Source organism: Sus scrofa, chromosome 17, assembly GCF_054392235.1.
Source record: "Sus scrofa isolate SSC_HxYL_T2T_F1_AM1 chromosome 17, Sscrofa_HxYL_maternal_Yorkshire_Landrace_v2.0, whole genome shotgun sequence".
Taxonomy (NCBI): Eukaryota; Metazoa; Chordata; class Mammalia; order Artiodactyla; family Suidae; genus Sus; species Sus scrofa.
Genome location: NC_139399.1, coordinates 55,151,423 through 55,171,630, shown reverse-complemented (window position 1 = coordinate 55,171,630; position 20,208 = coordinate 55,151,423). Strand labels below are relative to the sequence as shown.

Genomic DNA, 20,208 nt, shown 5'->3' with positions numbered 1-20,208 from the left:
ATCTAGAACCAAATACATTAAAATGTAAACTGATTATTGCTGGAACCATAGGAGAACCATAGGAGAAATTTTCTTCTCTAAGCTTTTCAATTTCTAAACTTTATATAATAGGTGTGTATTCTTTTTACAATTGAAAGGGGGTGGGGGGGGGGAATAGCATAGCAATGGCCTAGAAGAGCAAACCAACACTAAAAAAGAAGACGAGAAATAGCATTTATTAAGTGTTTACTACTGGCCAGGCACTGCTCTTAGTGCCTTACATGCATTATCACATTTGGTTTTCACAACAGCCCTATGAGGTGGGTTTGATTTTATCTGCATTTGACAGATAAGGAAACTAAAGGTTAGCTAGGTGATGTGACACATGGAGAAGATGGGACGTGAAGCCTTACAGGATGACTGCTGGTTTTAACCACTACCTATTCAGCCTCTCGGCCAAAGCAGCAGAATCTGCCTTTCTACTTGCAGATTGGACCAAAAAGCATCAGTGCTAAAATCTTCTTTAAAAGGCACTATTAAGGAGTCCCCTTGGGGCACAGTGGGTTAGGATCCAGCACTGTCACTGCAGCAGCTTGGGTCACTGCTATGGCTTAGGTGCAATCCCTGGCCCAGGAACTTCTGCATGCCATGGGCATGGGCATGCAAGAAAAGGACACTTAGGAGAATTTAGGAGAATATGACTACCAAAGAGGAATCTGCAAAGATGCTGAGGTTCCAAGTATGTTTTCAAACTAGAAGAGCTAAAAGCACTTCTAATTAAAGTTTTTATAAAGAAAACCCGTATGGGCAGTTCCCGTTGTGGCGTGGTGGTAACAAATCCGACTAGTAACCATGAGGATGTGGGTTGGATCCTTGACCCTGCTCAGTGGGTTGGGGATCCCATGTTGCCGTGAGCTGTGGTGCAGGTCGCAGACACAGCTTGGATCCTATGTTGCTGAGGCTTCATTCACCTCAACAGACAGCTATAGCTCTGATTCGACTCCTAGCCTGGGAACTTCCATATGCCATGGGTGCAGCCCTAAAAACAAAACAAAACAAAAAACAACAACAACAAAAAAACAATATGAAAGAGCAAATCATCACTGCAGGTGAATATAATATATACCAACACAACAAATTCCATCCACAATTTAATTCTACAATATAAGAAAATGCTGGGAATCACTGTCAAAGAAAGGCCTTGGATATCTATTTCTCAAACTGCCAAGACAAAATAAAAACATTTTAAAATTACAATTACTAGGATGTGGACAGAGGATCTCAACTTGCCCCCCAAATATAAAGTCCCCAGCAAAAGAGGTACTAACCATCAGAAGCTAGAGAGTAGAAAGGAGCTTAAGAGAAACATAAAAAGCATTGTACCTGATGCCAAATTACATAACCTGTAACCAGCCTAAGAGGACCCCCTGGCTCTTTTTCAGTCCAGCACTGAAGGCTGTTTGGTCAGAAATAATCAATTTTGCTTGGCAAAAAAAGGCATCAAGACACAGAAGTGCTCTGGATCAAATTCTGTAGAATCAGCTTATTTGAGATACATTAAAGTTAATGCCAAAACCAATACAGTGTTCTGTTCACAGCTCCTTTCGAGAGGTTTTAAAAGCAGAAAAATATTTTAGATCAAAGTTTGAAGTAGAAACTTGCTATCCGTAAAAACAAGCCACTTTTAGACACTAGAAGCCATCAAGATTTGGTAATTCCAAATTCACCATGTACATTAAAAATTGTTGGTTGTTAGAAAAATTGGCTGGCTGTTTAGAAAAATATGAAGCTGAATCGCTTTATTCTTTACACCAGGACACATTCCAGACAGAATAAATATTGAAAAAGAAAAAGTAAACATTCTAAAACAAAGTAAGGGTTAATATTTGTATAATGTTGGGATCTGAAAAACTTCTAAACAGCGCATACAATTCCAGAAACCACAAAGGAAAAGCTGCTAAATCAAAATACATAAAATTAAAAATACTTGAACAGATAAGTAATGAGATCCTGCTGTACAGCACAGGGAACTCTAGTCACTGTGATGGAGCATGGTGGAGGATTACGTGAGAAAAAGAATGTATATATCTATGTGTGACTGGGTCACTTTGCTCTATAGGACAAAACTGACAGAACACTGCACACCGAGTATAATGGAAAAAATAAAAACCATTTTAAAAATACTGATGAGGGAGTTCCCGTCGTGGCGCAGTGGTTAACGAATCCAACTAGGAACCATGAGGTTGCGGGTTCGGTCCCTGGCCTTGCTCAGTGGGTTAAGGATCCGGCGTTGCCGTGAGCTGTGGTGTAGGTTGCAGACACGGCTCGGATCCCGAGTTGCTGTGGCTCTGGCGTAGGCCGGTGGCTACAGCTCCGATTCAACCCCTAGCCTGGGAACCTCCATATGCCGTGGGAGCGGCCCAAGAAATAGCAATAACAACAACAACAACAACAACAAAAAATTAAACAACAACAAAAAAATATTAAAAATACTGATGAAACAGTATTTTAAAGTTTTTTTAAAATAGCAAAATATTTTTATACGTTTAAAGGTTCACAATCTTAATATAAGAAGAACTCTTTTGAGATCAATAAAAAAAAAGTCAGAATTCTGCTGATAGAGAACACAAACTGACAATTTCAGACACCAAAACGATAGGAGAATCTGACAATCCATATCACAATCTCAAATTTATGAAGTTTGACCCAAGCATTCTACTTGCAGGAAATCATTCCAAGGACATACATTTTGCAAAGATGTTCATTCAAACAATGTTTAATATTAAAAAGTCAGAGGCCACCTAAAAGTTCAGGATTTGGGGATTACTTAAATCAGAGGTCACAAATGCAGATGTTTTCAGGGACTGGCACAGGTTCAACAAGCCAAATTTAAAACAGGGCAACAGGAAGTGGTGCAATGTGTGGTGAACCGGAGCGCTCAGACCCATTTCAATAAGCAAATTATGTGTGCCTGGGCCAAACTGCCTTTCCCTTCCCCGGTCCTCACAGCCTCTCAGGGTTGTGCTGCAGCCTGGTCTCTCTGCACCAACCCCCGCCCCAGCCCCCTGCCTAGGAGGATCCCCTTACTGGGACCATGTGATGCTCATGTACCCGGTTGCACTGCGGTGATGCAGTACCAGTGGCTCCCAGGATTGGATGAAACCTTCAAGGTCATCTAGTCCACACGCTTCCTGGAGGCTACGTGCCACCTTGTTGAAGAGGTCCCGGGACAGGAGGTAGATGGGGAAAGAGAAGCCAGGGATGGCGTGGAAGGCCAGCAGTCAGGGAAGCAGGCGTGCCTGTGGGATTTTCATCTTTCGCAAGAACAAAACTGAGACGGGACGAGAGGTTGAGATGGGACGAGAGGTAGGGTGAAGGAGAAAAGGTGAAATCCTCCGCATGGCAGACCTTCTGTATAACTGCTACATAAAACTCCACATAGTGATCAAATGGCAGGAGCTTAAGCACTATTTCTTAAAATGGTCACATGAAGCGCTGGATTCATAGCAGCACTGTCAAGCATTCCTTCAGCAGTAAACACTGGGGCAGCTGTTGCCCTCATTAACTGAGCTGGCACACGGAAGGGCTGCCACATCATGATGTGACAGATGATATATACAGTATTTTTACCACAAGGAACCGGTTTAAATGAATCCTAGAATGGTCGTAGTTTATCACTGCAGTCTCAGCAGCACATCGAAAGTGGGAAATGTCCACCTGAGTCCAGAATGGAACCCTTCTCCCCAGGGCAAATAACTTTATGCTCGGTCCTGCCACATCTGGGGGTAAGGACACTTGGGAGAGGACAGCCAATTCCTTGCCTTTACTTCATTTTGAACACCACTCCCTTAAGATTTTTCAAACTCCTAAATAGATACATCAGGTGGAGAACAGATTAGTGCGGTTGCCACCAGTTAGGAGATGGGGTGGGGAGGCTGTACCTATAAAACCCAACAGGAGGAATCTCGATGGTGAGGGAATTATTCTTTTGTCCAGATGGGTGATCATCTTCCGTCTTCACGGATGAATGTCCATATCCTGGTTGTGAAACTGTGCCATGATTCTGCAAGATGTTACCACTGGGGAAAGCTGGGTATAGAGTACACAAGATCTCTCTGTATTATTATTATTATTGGCTGCCCTGTGGCATGTGGAGTTCCCAGGTCAGGTATCAGATCTAAGCCAAAGTTGTAACCCATGCCACAGCTGCAGCAATGTCAGATCCTTAATCCACCGTGCCAGGCTAGGGATTGAACCTGTGTCCCAGAGCAGCAGAGACGCCCCAATCCTCCTATATTCTTACAATTGCATGTGAATCTATGCTTATCTCAAAATAAAGAGCCTAGTCTTTTCTTTAAAAAAAGAATATAATTAAAGTTTTTAAAAAGATGTCTGCAGGCTACAAAATCCTAGAAGAGTCTTTACTATGACTGCACTGAATAAAGAGCAAACAGAAGGGATCAGTGGGGCTACAAAGTAGATTTGCTCTTCCTCCAGAACTGGCCACCTCCTGATCTGATGTGTGTGATGGGAACTCAGCTATTCAAATAGGGGAACTGCCAGCTGATGGCTCCAGATATTCTATTGGTCTGCCTGGATCTCTCAATATCATTTTCTCTATCTCATTCTCTCTCTCTCTCTCTCTCTCTCTCTCACACACACACACACACACACACACACACACACACACACACACGAGCTATTCTATACTAACAACTGCACCATCAGGATTAAAGCTGTTTTGAACACAGATTGGGGAGTTCCCGTTGTGGCTCAATGAGTTAAGAACCTGACTACTATCCATGAGGATAGGGGTTTGATCCCTGGTCTCGCTCAGTAGCTCAGTAGGTTAAGGACCCAGCGTTGCTGTAACCTATGGTGTAGATCTGATTCCACCCCTGGCCCAGGAACTTCCATATGCTGCAGGTGCAACCTTAAAAAGACCAAAAAAAAAAAAAAAAAGGACATAGATGTGGGAACATTCCAGGTCCTACAGCTTCCAGGGAGGGACAGAAGGGGAGCACTCTCATCAGAGAAAACACAAAAGGTCTGTATGAATCAGTAATTTTGATATTTAAGCCCCAGGAACAAGAAAGTCACAGAGAATTAAGCTCACCTTAGGTATTAAATAAATACCTCAAAGCAAACACCATTTACTGAGGAAGTGGGAGTGACGGCAGGGCCCACCAAGGAACTGTGAAATGAGTTTGGGGCTTGCCTCCTGCCTCTCTGGTTCAGGGCGACCCGCCACATGGCCTTCAACTCTTCCTCGGCCAGTTCATCTCTCCCCGCTCAGTCTCACACACGCATGTACAATTTACTGAATGCCGACCGCGCATCAGGCACTCTTAAACACTTCGAAAGCCTCTTCTAATGTAATCTTCTCCGTAACCCTGAGGAAAATACGATGAGGCGCTTCCTTCCAGGTTAAGCGCCTTGCCGAGAGTTACAGATCTCATCCACAGTGAAGCCGGGACTGAAGCCAGGTCTGCCTGGCTCTTGCTCAGTGTGTTACCCTGCCTCCTGCGTCCATTTTGGTTTCCAGGGTGTCCAGCGGCCCTCCATGCATTTTAAAAGGACAGGGGAAAATCTTACATATGCCAAGCATCTTTTATATGCTTTAGTCAGGCTATCTCTTGAGGCTCAAATCACCCCTTCGACAGGTATGCATTTTCTCCTGGTCTTAAAGATTAGCAAACAAAAGCTGAGAGAATTTGAGGGCTCTTGAGGGCTTTTTAATCTCACTTTTATTGAGCAGATGAAGAAACAAGAGACCCAGAGAGAGGAGGCAACTTGCTCAAGGACACAAAGCTAGTTACTGTCAGGGCCGAGATCTGATTCCCAACCCACGGCTCTTTAGTCCACACTCTCACTCTGAAAGGAATCAACAGATTAATAATAGAGCAGGAACGCCAGGCACTTTGCTAGATGCCTTACATGTTTATCTAGCTCTGACCTGGGGATTCCTAGCACTGCTGCTCCAGTCAATGGTTTCTCCTACCATTTATATCACAGAAGGGGGGAAAAACCCTTGAACTTCACACCTATCAATTTTTCCAGCTGATTGACATACTCTTGTACACACAGATGAATGGATATTACAGAAAGAAAACATGAAAGATTTGGAAAGTTTTTCCAAAAAGGCACAAGGGGTTCAAACAATGTAATCAAACAACCCATTCCGAGCACCTGTGCACCAGGGCAATTTGCCAGGTGCTGGGCACCGCAGAGAAAGAAAATTCGGCACCGGAATCAGATCAACACTCACCATCCGCACGTGTATGGCCCTGCTCAGAACAGAAGCATGTTATTCTGAGAAAAACAATGGTCTTGACATCGGCAAATTCAAGTTGAAAGGTGAACTTCATCATTCCCGGATCATGTGCTGTGGGTGGGACACACCCGGAGGCTCTGAGCCTCTGTCGCATGAGTGGGCACCCCAGTTGTTGCCAGGATGCTGTGAGAGGCAAGTGGGACGAGACTTCTGCAGGGACCCAGCACATGATAAGCACCCAGCACCTGCTAGTCTCATCATTTCTTCCCGAAATCTACCACTTGAAGAGAGGGAGTGTCCTCATCAATAAAACTTAAAATAAGACAAATGGGGAATCAGGGAGGTATTAGTCAGAGGGCACAGAATTCAGGTACACAAGATGAAAAAGCCTTGGCGATCTACCCCACTGCACGGCGCCTACGGTTTACAGTCCTGTGTTGTACAGACATTAAAATCTTCCAAGAGGGTAGGTCTTACATTAAGTGTTTCTATCATATACATAATAATAATAATAATAAATTAAGAAGTTGGGGGGGAGAGAAAAGATAATGAGCAATCAATATGAAGGTTACTGGAGTGAGAGGGACAAACTTTTGGGTCTAAGACCCTCTATAAGGATGTATTGTACAACAAAGGGAATAGAGCCAATATTTTGTAAGAACTATAAATGGAGTGGAACCTTTAAAAACTATAAAAATCTTAAACATTAATTTTTAAAAGATTACTAAAAATATTCAGTATCTACCACTAAAGTAAGAAAAGTAAATTTACAGAAAAGGTGATATTAAAGAGATACTATGAGAGAGATTATTCAGTATCTACCATTAAGGTAAGAAAAGTCAATTTACAGAAGAGCTAATATTAAAGAGGTATTACACCTCTCTCAAGGAAAAATTCAGGAAGAAGTGCGTGAATGAGACTGAAAGGCAGGCCAAGACACAGACGCCACCAGAGGCTATATCAGGTGTTTGCTATAGTCGCTAAGACTCCTCTACAAGAGCTACCTTGGGAGTTCCCATCATAGCTAAGTGGTTAACGAATCCGACCAGGAACCATGAGGATGCGGGCTCAGTGGGTTAAGGACCCGGTGTTGCCGTGAGCTGTGATGCACAGTGCAGACGTGGCTTGGATCTGGTGTGGCTGTGGTGTAGACCAGCAGCTACAGCTCCGATAAGACCCTTAGCCTGGGAACCTCCGTATGACGTGGGTGTGGCCCTAAAAAGACAGAAAAAAAAAAAAAAAGAAAACAAAAAAAGGAGAGAAAGATACCTTTGTTTTCACAGAGGTTATATTTGGTCGAAACTCAAAGTGTTTTGGAAATAATAACGCCTTTTTATAGTTAGCATGACACTTCCTGAACAACAGCACAATTACTGTAAAACCCATGGTTCCAAAGTAAATAACAAAGAACATCAAAAGAAGGTAAAAATTACACTGTCCCAACAGGGAAATTACTTATGTAAATAATTAATGAAATGTAAAGCTTGTCAATCTGCATTGTGTTCATAATAAACATGAAAAAAATCATTCAGGCCAATAATAAATACTGTTCCAGTGTCACAAAATTCCCAGTAAGGCTCAATAAACCTGAAAGCACTCTTCCTGGTCACTACAGCCCCGTCACACGTTATTTCAGAAAGAGGAGTCTTTCAGCTGCTTTGTAAAGTTAATTAAGTACCTACTACCTTGCTGGAACTCACACCAGCTTTTTGTTTTGTTTTGTTTTTCATGTGCGAAAACAGCCAAGAATTAACAGAGACAGGAGGCAGTCCGGGATCTGGGTTCTAGACTTGACTCCGGCTTTTAGTAGGAAAGTTGCCTTTTGGTGTCTGGATTTCAGATCCTCGAACTATAAGAGGGGGAAGAAACTTTGTCTTGCTTCCCTCAGAAGTACACTGTGAGAATCATCAAATCAGAGAGGGAAATATGAATGTACCTGTAACTATATTGAATGCTGTACTAACCTAATGTGATGATAATTTTACTATCATGAGCAAAGAGATGCATACAGAAGTCTGGGCTTAATTGCTTCTATGGCCTTGTCTCTGGCTTATCCATTATTGTTCAAAGATCTAATTTTTTTTTACAAAGGTAAAATCAAAAGTAAAATAATAATAAAATAAACTATAATACTAAGACACAATGAACCAAAACCAAACATAAACAGCTTTATAATTCTCTACTAATAGAATTCTATCACTGTTCTAAAGGTTCAAATAACCCTAATCTACATTTCATTCGATCTTTCCTCTATAACCCTGGAGAAAAAGCGGGATAGGTGGAATTATGCTTGATTTTTATAGAACACAAACCTGAAAGAGAAAAGTCACTCATCCCAGCTCCCAGCTAAAGCCAAGGCCATTCAACCCTCTTCTGACATAATTTAATGTTCACTCTCCTGGTCTATGTTACAAGGTACCCCTATTTTCAAGGAAACTCACTTCACGCAATGTCCACCTTCCAGGCTGATGAAGTGATATCATTAATTTTACACAGCTGGCAACCTCTCTGCATCACAAGGAAATTATTCCACCCAGGAAGCTGTGCACACAAGAAGCACAAGGGCGGCATCTATTGGTGAAACATGTGTGCTGCAATTGGAAGTGGTCTGAGTGTTTCAAGATTCGAAAAATATCAGCAATGTTAAGAGTTTATGAAATGAGGGGTGGGTACAAAGGAAAACTACACAGAGCAGAGAAGGAAGGGAAAGCAAAAAAGCATTGGGAAGTTCTAAAAGTGAAACACAGAGTCCCAGTGGTAGCTCAGCCGGTTAAGGATCCGACGCTGTCTCTGTGAAGATGTGGGTTTGATCCCTGGCCCTGCTCAGTGGGTTAAGGATCCAGCGTTTCTGTGGCCGTGGTGTAGGCTGACAGCTGCAGCTCCAATTCGACCCCTAGCCTGGGAACTTCCATATGCCGCAGGTGCGGCTATAAAGAGAAAAAAAATTTTCAATTAAAAAATAAAAATACCAATGATACACATGACCACTTTGGGGGTAATCAATTTCCAGCTGGTAAGAGTTCTGATTCCTTTCTTTTGGGGGACTATATCTCTGGTTTTACAATGAAGGTCAATGGCAAATCACTGGGGAAAGGGGCTTAGGGGGCTGAAATTTCCTTTGTGGATGACGTTTCAAGAAAGAAAGGGAGGGTGGAGGGAAAGAAGGACATTAACATTTATGAAATGCCTATTATGTCGAGGGCACTTTACATGCGTTACCACACTTAATTCTCACTCACACACAAAATCTATTCTAAAGGCAGTAGTAGTATCTCCATTCTGTAGTGAAGAAACTGAGGCAGAGAGGAGAAACTGGCCCCAAACTACTCAGTAAAGTCAGGATTACAAATCTAACAGATTGCAGTGATCTAAACTGCCTAGGTAAATATACCACCTCAACCCAAACAGCAGTCACCTGGCACACACAGGCATGATATATTTGCTTAGACCCAACTGCAACCTTAAAAGACCCTCTAAATATATGTGAAATCTAATATTTTCCTGCCCCAAAACTTGGATGTGGAGAACAACCAATACGCACAATGAGTTGTGTCTTTACGGTACAATAAATAACCTCAATCAGCCTTCTCCTCACCAAATCATTTTCTCAAACCTTTTCTTCCTTACACTGTCAGCTCAAAATCTTGGTAACATCAGCATTGAACTGCAACGGTGAGATGAAGAAAGAGAGACATGCCTTCCATTCAAAACTATCGGTGCTTGGGGTGAACATGGCATCAAAGACAAAAGATGCTCAATTCTGTTGTATTTCATTTGAGGGATGAAGCACGGGGATTTTTAAGTAAAGGTTGTCACATCTGGGGAGGGAAGTAAGTACTACATTTCTGGGAATGAGAAAAAGCCTGTGTCATGTCTTTCCTTTCAGAAGCACAAAAGGAAATACTAGGTTCAGCCTCCTTCCAGAGATTCTGTCTTTGGATGGGGGTGAGAAAATCGGCATAAATCTTTTCCTGCCTTCTCAATATTTCACGTCCCAGGAATACAGATGACTGACCTGCTAAGACTTGTCCATGTGGGAAAAAAAAAGAGGAGGGAAAGTAAAGAAGACTGAAGAAGGCATCCGACAGCTCAAAGGACGAAGAGTGAAAAAAGACAGGTCTAGGTAACTGAGACCACAATTCAATGTCATGGCTGTGGATTCAGCCATAAAAAAAGGAATTTGCACTCATCTCAGCTGAAAATGGAAAATTCTGCTTTCTAGATTAATAACCAAAGTACATTTTAAAACGCTTAGAACCTTCTGGCTGCTGAAAAGTAATACTAAACTTGGAGTTGTTTTCCTTTTTCTTTTCTTGACTTCATATTTAGCAAAATTAAAGTAATGGACCCAAATCTGGCTTTGCCTGTAATGAGATCCAAACCTAAGAAATTTCAGGTTCTGATTGCAGGAATTAGGAATTCCGGGCCTCTAGGGTGTCCTTCAGTTCTTAATACCAACCTGGCAACATTCTGCTACCTGGAGCATCTACCAATATTTGCCAGGACACTGATTACGCATGCCCCTGTGAGACAGGTGTTTCCACTAAATTAGAGCCTAGGAACTTCATTAGAGTCAAGCTTAACCAATGGGGGCTGGGATATTTAAGGACATGCATTATTTTTAAAAAACTCATTTTGAAACAAATGGACAATAAGTTCAAAGACAATGTTTTGAGAGTGTTTGTTTCTATGAAATGGCAGAGTTTCAGGCTGCAGATATTTGGGTTCCCAGAAAACATTAAGATGCATCCTTGAGAGTATTAATTTAAACATGAGTATATAAAACATTTCTGCCACTATATCAATCTCGAGTTTAAATTATAAATAAGGTAGCAATAATTCTCATCTCTCGCCAATTTCTAAAGTGTACAGCCAAAAGCAAAAACGAGTACTTGACTAGGTCCCAACATTCAGTAAAGCTTGTTTATAAAAACCTAAAGAAATCTCTACTTCACAATCCAATTTGGAGCCCTGATCTAGGAAAGAATGGTTAAGATGAAATCTCAGAAAATCATAGGCTGCTGTCACCCTCCAGGGAGAAACTCAGGGCTAAAATTTATCCTTCCCTACCACAAAAAGCCATCCAAATGGTGTTTAACTATCCATGGAATACAAACAATCCTGTTCAGGCGCTGTTACTTTTATCCAATTAATTCTGAATTAACAGTGTAGTGGTTTTATATCCTGATGGACCCATTATCACACAACTTCAGAGGGATGTCCGCTTAGCTCTCTGTGCTGCATTAGGATTCTATTTTTAATTTCTCTGATACACCAAAGAAAAATATGGAAGAGTACTAAATATTTCCAGAAAAAGTAAGGGCGCACTAGCCACTAACTCCACCTAAAGGGCTCACTGTCCCCCCTCTCCCCCTTCCTCACCCACCCACACCCTCCAGGCTCCAAATACAATCACTTAGGCTTCATGGCCATTCCACACCCTCTAACGCCTTCACACACGCTTCCCCCTCTCTGTCTCTCCACCTCTGGTGCCCTTTCCCACCTCCAGAATTTTTTTTTTTTTTTTAAGGGCTGCACCTGTGGCATATGGAGGTTCTCAAGCTAGGGGTCGAATTGGAGCTGGAGTTGGAGCTGGAGCTGCTGGCCTACACCTCAGCCACAGGAACTCGGGATCTAAGCCACATCTTCGACCTACACCACAGCTCACCGCAATGCCAGATCCTTAACCCACTGAGTGAGGCCAAGGATCGAACCTGCATCCTCATGGACTAGTCCGGTTCATTAACCACTGAGCCACGACAGGAACTCTCAGAATTCTTATTCATTTTTCAAAATGCACTTCAAATGAGAGGTCTTGATACCTCCTCTGGGGTTCTTTTTGCTGAAGTTCTTGCTCCCTCTTCTGGGCTCCTACAGTACTTTTTATATGCGCATTATGAACAGAATTTACCAGAATAACCTAGAGAGAGGCCATAGAGTGTAAGTGGTTAGGAGGACAGGCCCTGGAGCCAAACTGCTTTGGTTCAAATCCCTGCTGGGTCACTAACTATCTGTATAACTTTATTCAATTACTCCCTTTAAGCCTCTGTTCCCACCCATAAAACTGCAATAATATTGCCTACCTTCTGGGATGGTGATGAGGACTGAGCTAATATAAATAAGGACCTTAGACCAACACCTAACACATAGCAAGTTCTCAATAAATGTAAGCTATTGGAGTTCCCGTCAGGGTACAGCAGAAATGAATCTGACTAGGAACCATGAGGTTGCAGGTTCAATCCCTGGCCTGGATCAGCAGGTTAAGGATCCAGAGTTGCCGTGAGCTGCTGTGGAGGTCACAGAGGCAGCTCAGATCTGGTGTTGCTGTGGCTGTGGTGTAGGCCTGCAGCTGTAGCTCCTATTCAACCCCTCGCCTGGGAACCTCCATATGCCGTGGGTACAGCCCTAAAAAAAGTAAAAAAATAAAAATAATAAATAAATAAATAAATGTAAGCTATTATAGCAAAGGTATCAAAATTATTTGATTATCTATCGTTTCTGCTCCACTACGTAATTTCTTAGGGTAGTGATGATACCTGTTGAATTAATTCAGAGACTATGTCTGAATTTAATTGAAAAGTATGTACTAACTTTAAGCCAGGCAATTGCTAGGTGTTAGAAATACAAAGATGAGTAAAAACCCCAGCTGTCAAGGATCTTATAGTCTTGGCTATTCACACATAGAGGACTTCAGTGAACAGAGATTTAATTAATATGTGGGGGTCAGTTTTATTACTTTTTAAAGACTAAGTCATAAGAAATTTGGAAACAACGTCTTTTGAGTAAATAGGAAACCTCCTCAAAACCCAAGAGCTCATAATACCAAGAGCTAATAATCAGCAATCCTTGCAAAGTTAACAAGCTTGAAAAGTACTGTGGTTTATCTAGGTCTGCAGAAACGCTGGCTAACTCTACTTAGACTAAAACCAGGAAAGTAGAAGTAGAATTTTAAAAAACGTATCTCACTCTATCTCTTAAGTAATAGGTTAATATAGTAATATACTCTTTTTTTTTTTTTTGCCTTTTCTAGGGCCACTCCCATGGCATATGGAGGTTCCCAGGCTAGGGGTCTAATTGGAGCTGTAGCCACTGGCCTATGCCAGAGTGACAGCAACGCCGGATCCGAGTCACGTCTGTTACCTACACCACAGCTCACGGCAACGCCGGATCCTTAACCCACTGAGCAAGGCCAGGGATAGAACCCACAACCTCATGGTTCCTAGTCAGATTCGTTTCCACTGCACCACGACGGGAACTCCTATAGTAATACACTCTTGCTGTAAAAACAGTTAAAACTAAAGTTCTCCTCAAAGGTAGTGACTCTTATGAAGCAGTTTTATATCCTACCATTTCACCTATGCATATGTGCATAGATAAAAATATGCAGCATGGTTTGTGGTTTTTTTAAAAAATGTACACAAATGGTATCACACCTCATTCTGCATTTTATCATTATTATGTAATAAATTCCTATACATACACAGGTATGTTTCTCAGCTCTATCCTCTGCACCACTGATTTATATTCTACTCTTCTGGCAAAATCACAATGTTTCATTATTGCGGTTTTGTGCATGTAAATCCAACCTCATTTGTCTTCTTGTCCAAAAGTATCTTGAATGTCTTCATGCAATTGCACTTCCATATAGGAAGTAACTATGGCATGATAAGAAACATCTATTTATCTAGATTTTCAAATATAATGATATAAAGTTAGCAACAATAATAATCAACAATAATATTCTCTTCCCAGTAACATTCTTCTCTCTCTAATAACATTCTCTCCTCCTTTCCGCTACTACAGTTTTTGGTATCTTCTTCCTTCTTTTAAAAAAAAATTATTTTATGGCCACACCCAAGGCATATGGAAGTATCTGGGCCAGGGATCAAACCATTATGCAGCAGTGACCTACACCACAGCAGCGGCAAGCCAGATCCTTAACCCACTGTGCCACCGTGGGAACTCCCTCTTCTTCCTTTTTAACTTGACCAAATCTACCAAACGTCTGCTCCTTTCAAAGAACCAACTTTTGATTTTACTGATCAACTGTTTTTGTTTTCGATTTCATTAAATCCTGCTTTTATCTTTATTTTTGTCTTACAAGCTTTCTTGTATTCTAAAAAGAAAATGCCATTAAGGCTACAAATCGTCCTCTGAGTACCATTTTTGCTTCATCCTATAGGTTTAAATCACAGTGATCTGGATTTTGCATGATTCTTATATTCATTTCTAAATAGTTTGTAATTCCTATTTTGATTTTATCTTTAAAGCAAGAATTATTTAGATATACTTTTACATTTCCAGGTGGAGTAAAGTGGGCTTGGCTAATTTATTACCATTGATTTTTAATTTTATTGTTTTATAGTCAGAGGATGTGGCTTATGTGATTTCTGTATTGAGATTTTTTTCCTGAGCACTTTAAAACACAGTCGAATTTTGCAACTATTCCACGTTTTAAAAGTTTCATAAATATCTGAAAAGTGCTCCCAACTTTGTTTTATCAACCTTGTTAATTGTGTTGTCTTGTTTTTCTGCCTAATTGAAATGTCAAATTTCAAGAGAAGAATATGTAAGCCATCAACTGCAGTTTTCTCATTTTTCCTTGTATTTCTATCAGTTTTGGATAAATATACATGCTTAAAAGTTCATGACTTACGCCCTCTAGATCAAGTACACCTTTTAGCAATATAAAATATATCTGCTTCCCATGAAATAGCCCTTTGTCTTAGGTTCAATCTTATCTGGAATTAATACTGTTTCACCACCCTTCTTTTAGTGAGTCCTTGCTTAGCGGATCGTTTTCCATTCCTGTTTTTTAAACTTTTCAGTGGTATTTTATTTTAGTTATATCTCTTATAAATAGCATTTAGCTGAATTTTGACTTATTTTTTTAGTCAAAGAGTTTGTCTTTTAATAGGTAATTTTTTAATTAAGTAATTAGTCTATTTATTTTTTAGATTTTTTTTTTTTTTGTCTTTTTGTCTTTTTGTCTTTTGTTGTTGTTGTTGTTGTTGCTATTTCCTGGGCCGCTCCCGCGGCACATGGAGGTTCCCAGGCTAGGGGCTGAATCGGAGCTGTAGCCACCGGCCTACGCCAGAGCCACAGCAATGCAGGATCCGAGCCGCGTCTGCAACCTACACCACAGCTCACGGCAACGCTGGATCGTTAACCCACTGAGCAAGGGCAGGGACCGAACCCGCAACCTCATGGTTCCTAGTCAGATTTGTTAACCACTGCGCCATGACGGGAACTCCTAGATTTTTTTATTATTTTGCTTTTTGGTGCCACACAGGTGGTATATGGAAGTTCCCAGGCCAGGAGTCGAATTGGAGCTGTAGCTGCTGGCCTACACCACAGTCTCAGCGATGGAGGAGCCAAGGCACATCTGAGACTATACCACAGTTCACGGCAACAAGGGATCCCCAACCCACAGGGAAGGACAGCGATTGAACCCACATCCTCATGGATACTAGTTAGGTTCTTAACCTGCTAAGCCACAACGGGAACTCCCTTAACAGGTTATTTTAACGCACACACATGTATTGTGACTGCTGATGTGTTTACAATGGACTGCTATCCTATGTGTCACGCTGCTCCTTACATGCACCCACTATGTCCTGCTTCAGAGCCTTGGTACATGTTCCCTCCACCTTCCCATGGCTGGCTTCCCTTCTTCATTTAGGTCTTGCCGAGTGTCCTGTCTCTTTGCAAGGCCTTCTCGCACACTAGTTTGTAATGTGCTTTTTTTTTTTTTTTTTTTTAATAGCCATTATTGGGGGTTCCTGTTGTGGCTCAGTAGTTAACGAATCCAACTAGGAACCATGAGGTTGTGGGTTCGATCCCTGGCCTCACTCAGTAGGTTAAGGATCTGGCGTTACCCTGAGCTGTGGTGTAGGTCACAGACACAGCTCAGATCTGATGTGGCTGTGGCTGGCAGCTGTAGCTCCAGTTCCACCCCTAGCCTGGGAACCTCCATATTCCACGAGTGCAGCCCTAAAAAGCAAAAAAAACAAACAAAAAAAAAAGCCATTATTCCCTGAACTGGTCTATCACCTGACTTCATGTTTATTTCCCTCACCATACTGTCAACTCCAGAAGAGTGTGGGCCTTGCCCGTCTTATTCATCCCCTTGGTATTCCAGCCTTCTTAGACTAAAATATTACAGTGTGTTTTTGAAGATCCATGAGCCATAGTGGGTTTAAGCTGACAGCTTTTTGTGGCTTTATGATGACAAAATGGGAGGGTTTGAATTCTAATAAAAGCAACATTCATTTCCAAGAATGCAACTGTTTATAGGCTATGAAACACTAATTTTAGGGAATATTGCATTTTCAAGCACTTTTTATTTACACTTAAATCTGTGTATGTCTGAAAAATGAAAGGAAATCTTTGTTGCCTTTTCATCTTGGCAAATAAGGCAATTCAATTTTAGAAATGCAACAAGCATTCAGTTTCAGATGAAAATATGAAGTTTTTGTCAGTATCAAACTTTGCCACTGTTGATTGATTGAATTACTTCCCATTTGCCACTTTGGGCAAAAAAAATTTCATTTCAAAACAGCAATTGCCTTCACGGAAGAGAGAGAATATCTTCTTCCCAACTAAACACGGCCTGCTGGTAAATCAGAAAGTCTGCCTGAGAGACCGCCGTGGGGAGCAGGGCAGCCAGTCTGACACACATCCTCCCGTGAGCTTAGTGGGGTTACTCCGAACACATCCTTCTCTCCATGGACTGACTCCTTCTCTGCCAGATGTCACCTTCAAATGCACATTTTCCTGATTTTAGGTACTGCTTTGGCACCTCCAATAAGAATGCAAGAGACTCAAAGGAAGAATAAAAAGGAAATTTAAAAATCATGTTTGGGAGTGCCCACTGTGGCACAAGGGGATCGGCAAGTGTCTCTAGAGCCTTGGGACACAGGTTCAATCCCCGGCCTGGCACAGTGGGTTAAGGACTCAGCATTGCCATAGCTGTGGCGCAGGTCATAACTGAGGTGTGAATCTGATCCCTGGCCCAGGAACTCCACATACCGTGGAGAGGCCAAAAAACCACACTGTGCAATATTAACATCATATGAATACATCCTGATTTCCGAATTTCCCCAGTACCTAACAGGAAAGAAAGAAGAAATTGATATGAATTTAGTGGTAGGTTAAAACACAGATTAGGTAGGTTAAAACACAGATTACCAGGTGCTATCCCCAGATTTGGATTTAGTGTGTCGGGAGGAGCCTGAGAAACTCCATGTTCCACAAGTTTCCAGGTTATAGTGACACTGGTCTGGGAACCATACTTTGCAAAACACTATTTTATTTATTTATTTATTTCGCCACGTCTGAGGCATGCAGAGGTTCCCGGGCCAGGGATCGAATGTGTGCTACAGCAATGACAGTGCCAAGTCCTTAATCATTAGGCCACTAGGGAACTCCCCTGAAACACTATTTTAGACTATTACTTTAAATGCTTGATTTCAGATTAAGGGGAAAGCTATACCACAAGAATATTAAGGCATTAAAAATAGTTTTCATCTGATCTTTGGAATTTTTAGTACAGTACTTCATGTACACCCCGTCTTAATTTTCTTTCATTGCTTAGTTTGAAATTCTCTTAAAAGTTAAGAGAACTGTAACTTTTTATTTATTTATTCTAAAATAACTTCTCCTGAAATTTTCAAAGTAAAATTAGAATAAAATTTTGTATGTCAAGATGGGTTGGCTCAAGCACAATGTGCACACATACAAATCCAACTAATTTACAGCAAGAGTCCAAGATCAAATGCCCTACAGGCCAGACAGTTGAATAGTTAATTCAAGTGAATGAAGTAGATTGGACATTGAGAACTGGAGCAGTCATACCCAAAGAGGGCAGCCGCGACTCAGCTCCAGACAACCACCAATCAAAAATGTAGGTCTACGAGCTCCCTCATGGCTCAGTGGGTTAAGGATCCAGCATGTCACTGCTGTGGTGCATGTTCGATCCCTGGCCTGGAAACTTCTGCATCCCGAGGGAAGGGCCAAAAAAAAAAAAAAAAAAAGGTAGACCTTTCAACTTTTCAAAATAAGCTGGAGTTCCAACATCTAATGTAGAAGCTTTCACTTTTTAAACATAGGCAACTAATTTAAAAATTTTAAACACTGTATAGGGCACAGAAAAAGGTCTGTGGGATGGATGATGCCAGTTATAATGTCTGGTACATCTGAGGCCCTTTCTCCTGCACGGGCCAGGAATAGGACAGGCTGGGGCAACTTGCTTACCTAGCTCCTGTGCTCATGGGCCACTCCCTCCAGCAGCCATCTACTTCCAAAATAAAAAGCACTCTTTCTAAAGACCTACCGCAGCCCCTTTGCATTAGTAGCCTGACAATCAAAATAAGTTCTCCACCAATGATCTTAGAATGAGAAAACTATGGTAGAGAGAAGTGAATTCTTCCAAAACTGGAACTACGGATCCAAAAGTAATGATTAAGTTAAAGTGACTGGAATCTTGGGCCCACTCCCTAGATGTAGGAATACAGATCTGAGGAGTCTTAAGCCTTCATCACAATGGTGATGTGACCTGGTACCCAGAAGTTGTTTCATCTTTGCCCAAAGGCTCACTAAACTGAGAAAATCAGTCCTTACAAATATGTCCAAGACAACCACAGAAGCAACACGGAATAGCACACAGGATGATTCAAATCTCATTTGTCTATTCTGATCAATAGCGGAAGCCTGGAATACTGTGTTAAGAAGGATTCTGAAGCTGAATCCTGACTTGGTGGAAAATACGAATGCCAAAGACCCAGAAGAGAGAAATGGCAGTGGATGTGCCCCATATTTGGCCCCTTTTGTACAGGAGATAACACTACACCAGTGTTCACAAAATCTAGTCTTCCTGTAGCGTATTAACACGGCAACCACAACAACACTCAAAACATTGGTAGGATCAAGTCACATCTTGCCAGTTGCTTTCCATTTCACTCAGGGTAAAAACTAAAGTTCTCATTAGGACACAAAAAGCCCTACGTTATCTGACTCCCCATCACATCTCGGATCTCTTTTCCTGCTGCATGTCCCTTATTGCCATACTAAACACACTGTTCTCTTCACTGCTCTGCAAACACACTAAGCAAATTCCTTTACATTTGCTACTCCAGCTGCCTTTCCTCTGGATTAGGCACAAAGTTCACTCCCTCATCTTCTTATCAATGAGATCTTCCTTAACTCATTATTTAAAATTGCTATAGGGGGAGGGATAAATTAGGACGATAGGAAAAACATACACACTACTGTATATAAAATAACTAACAAGGACCTACTGCATAACACAGGGAAACCTACTCAATAGTCTGTAATAACCTATACCCATATGTAATAACCATATGGATATATGAATATGTACATGTATGACTGATTCTCTTTGCTATACATCTGAAACTAATACAACATCGTAAGTCAACTCTCCTCCAAGAAGACAAAAAAGAAAAAATTAGCTAATATGTTTTCTAATTAGTTACAAGAAAAACTGTTCAAATGAAAACATGTTTTAGAGAGTAAAAAGCTAGTTATTTGAAAAAAACGGCTACATATTTACACAAACATAAACACACACACGCTTCCTCCTCCTCCCTCCCTTCCCACCAATATCCCTTTTCCGCTTTATATTTTCTACAACACTTACCACTATCTAACACACTAAAAATTTTACTAACTCCTGGAGTTCCCGTCATGGCGCAGTGGTTAACGAATCCGACTAGGAACCATGAGGTTGTGGGTTCGGTCCCTGCCCTTGCTCAGGGGGTTAACGATCTGGCGTTGCCGTGAGCTGTGGTGTAGGTTGCAGACGCGGCTCGGATCGAGAGTTGCTGTGGCTCTGGCGTAGGCCGGTGGCTACAGCTCCGATTCAACCCCTAGCCTGGGAACCTCCATATGCCGCAGAAGTGGCCCAAAGAAATAGCAAAAAAAAAAAAAAAGTT

General features: G+C 41.5%; 1 protein-coding gene and 1 long non-coding RNA gene across 4 annotated transcripts in view; both read right to left on the bottom strand.

Moving 5' to 3' along the window:
* The window catches only part of STK4 (serine/threonine kinase 4), an 89,289-nt gene that overhangs the window by 18,168 nt on the left and 50,913 nt on the right, over nt 1-20,208 (bottom strand). Inside the window, exon 11 of one of the 3 annotated variants that reach the window (XR_014832416.1) lies at nt 16,525-19,939. The exons of the other annotated variants lie outside the window; for them this stretch is intronic. The gene's annotated coding sequence lies outside the window, so the exon portion shown is untranslated. Of the gene's footprint in view, nt 1-16,524; nt 19,940-20,208 lie in introns of those variants that run through there. 3 annotated transcript variants of the gene reach the window in all.
* LOC146395334 (uncharacterized) lies at nt 1,494-4,941 on the bottom strand. Its single transcript, XR_014832430.1, has 2 exons — nt 2,473-4,941; nt 1,494-2,162 (listed from the first exon to the last, which is right to left on the bottom strand). It is a non-coding gene; the product is annotated as an uncharacterized LOC146395334 (long non-coding RNA).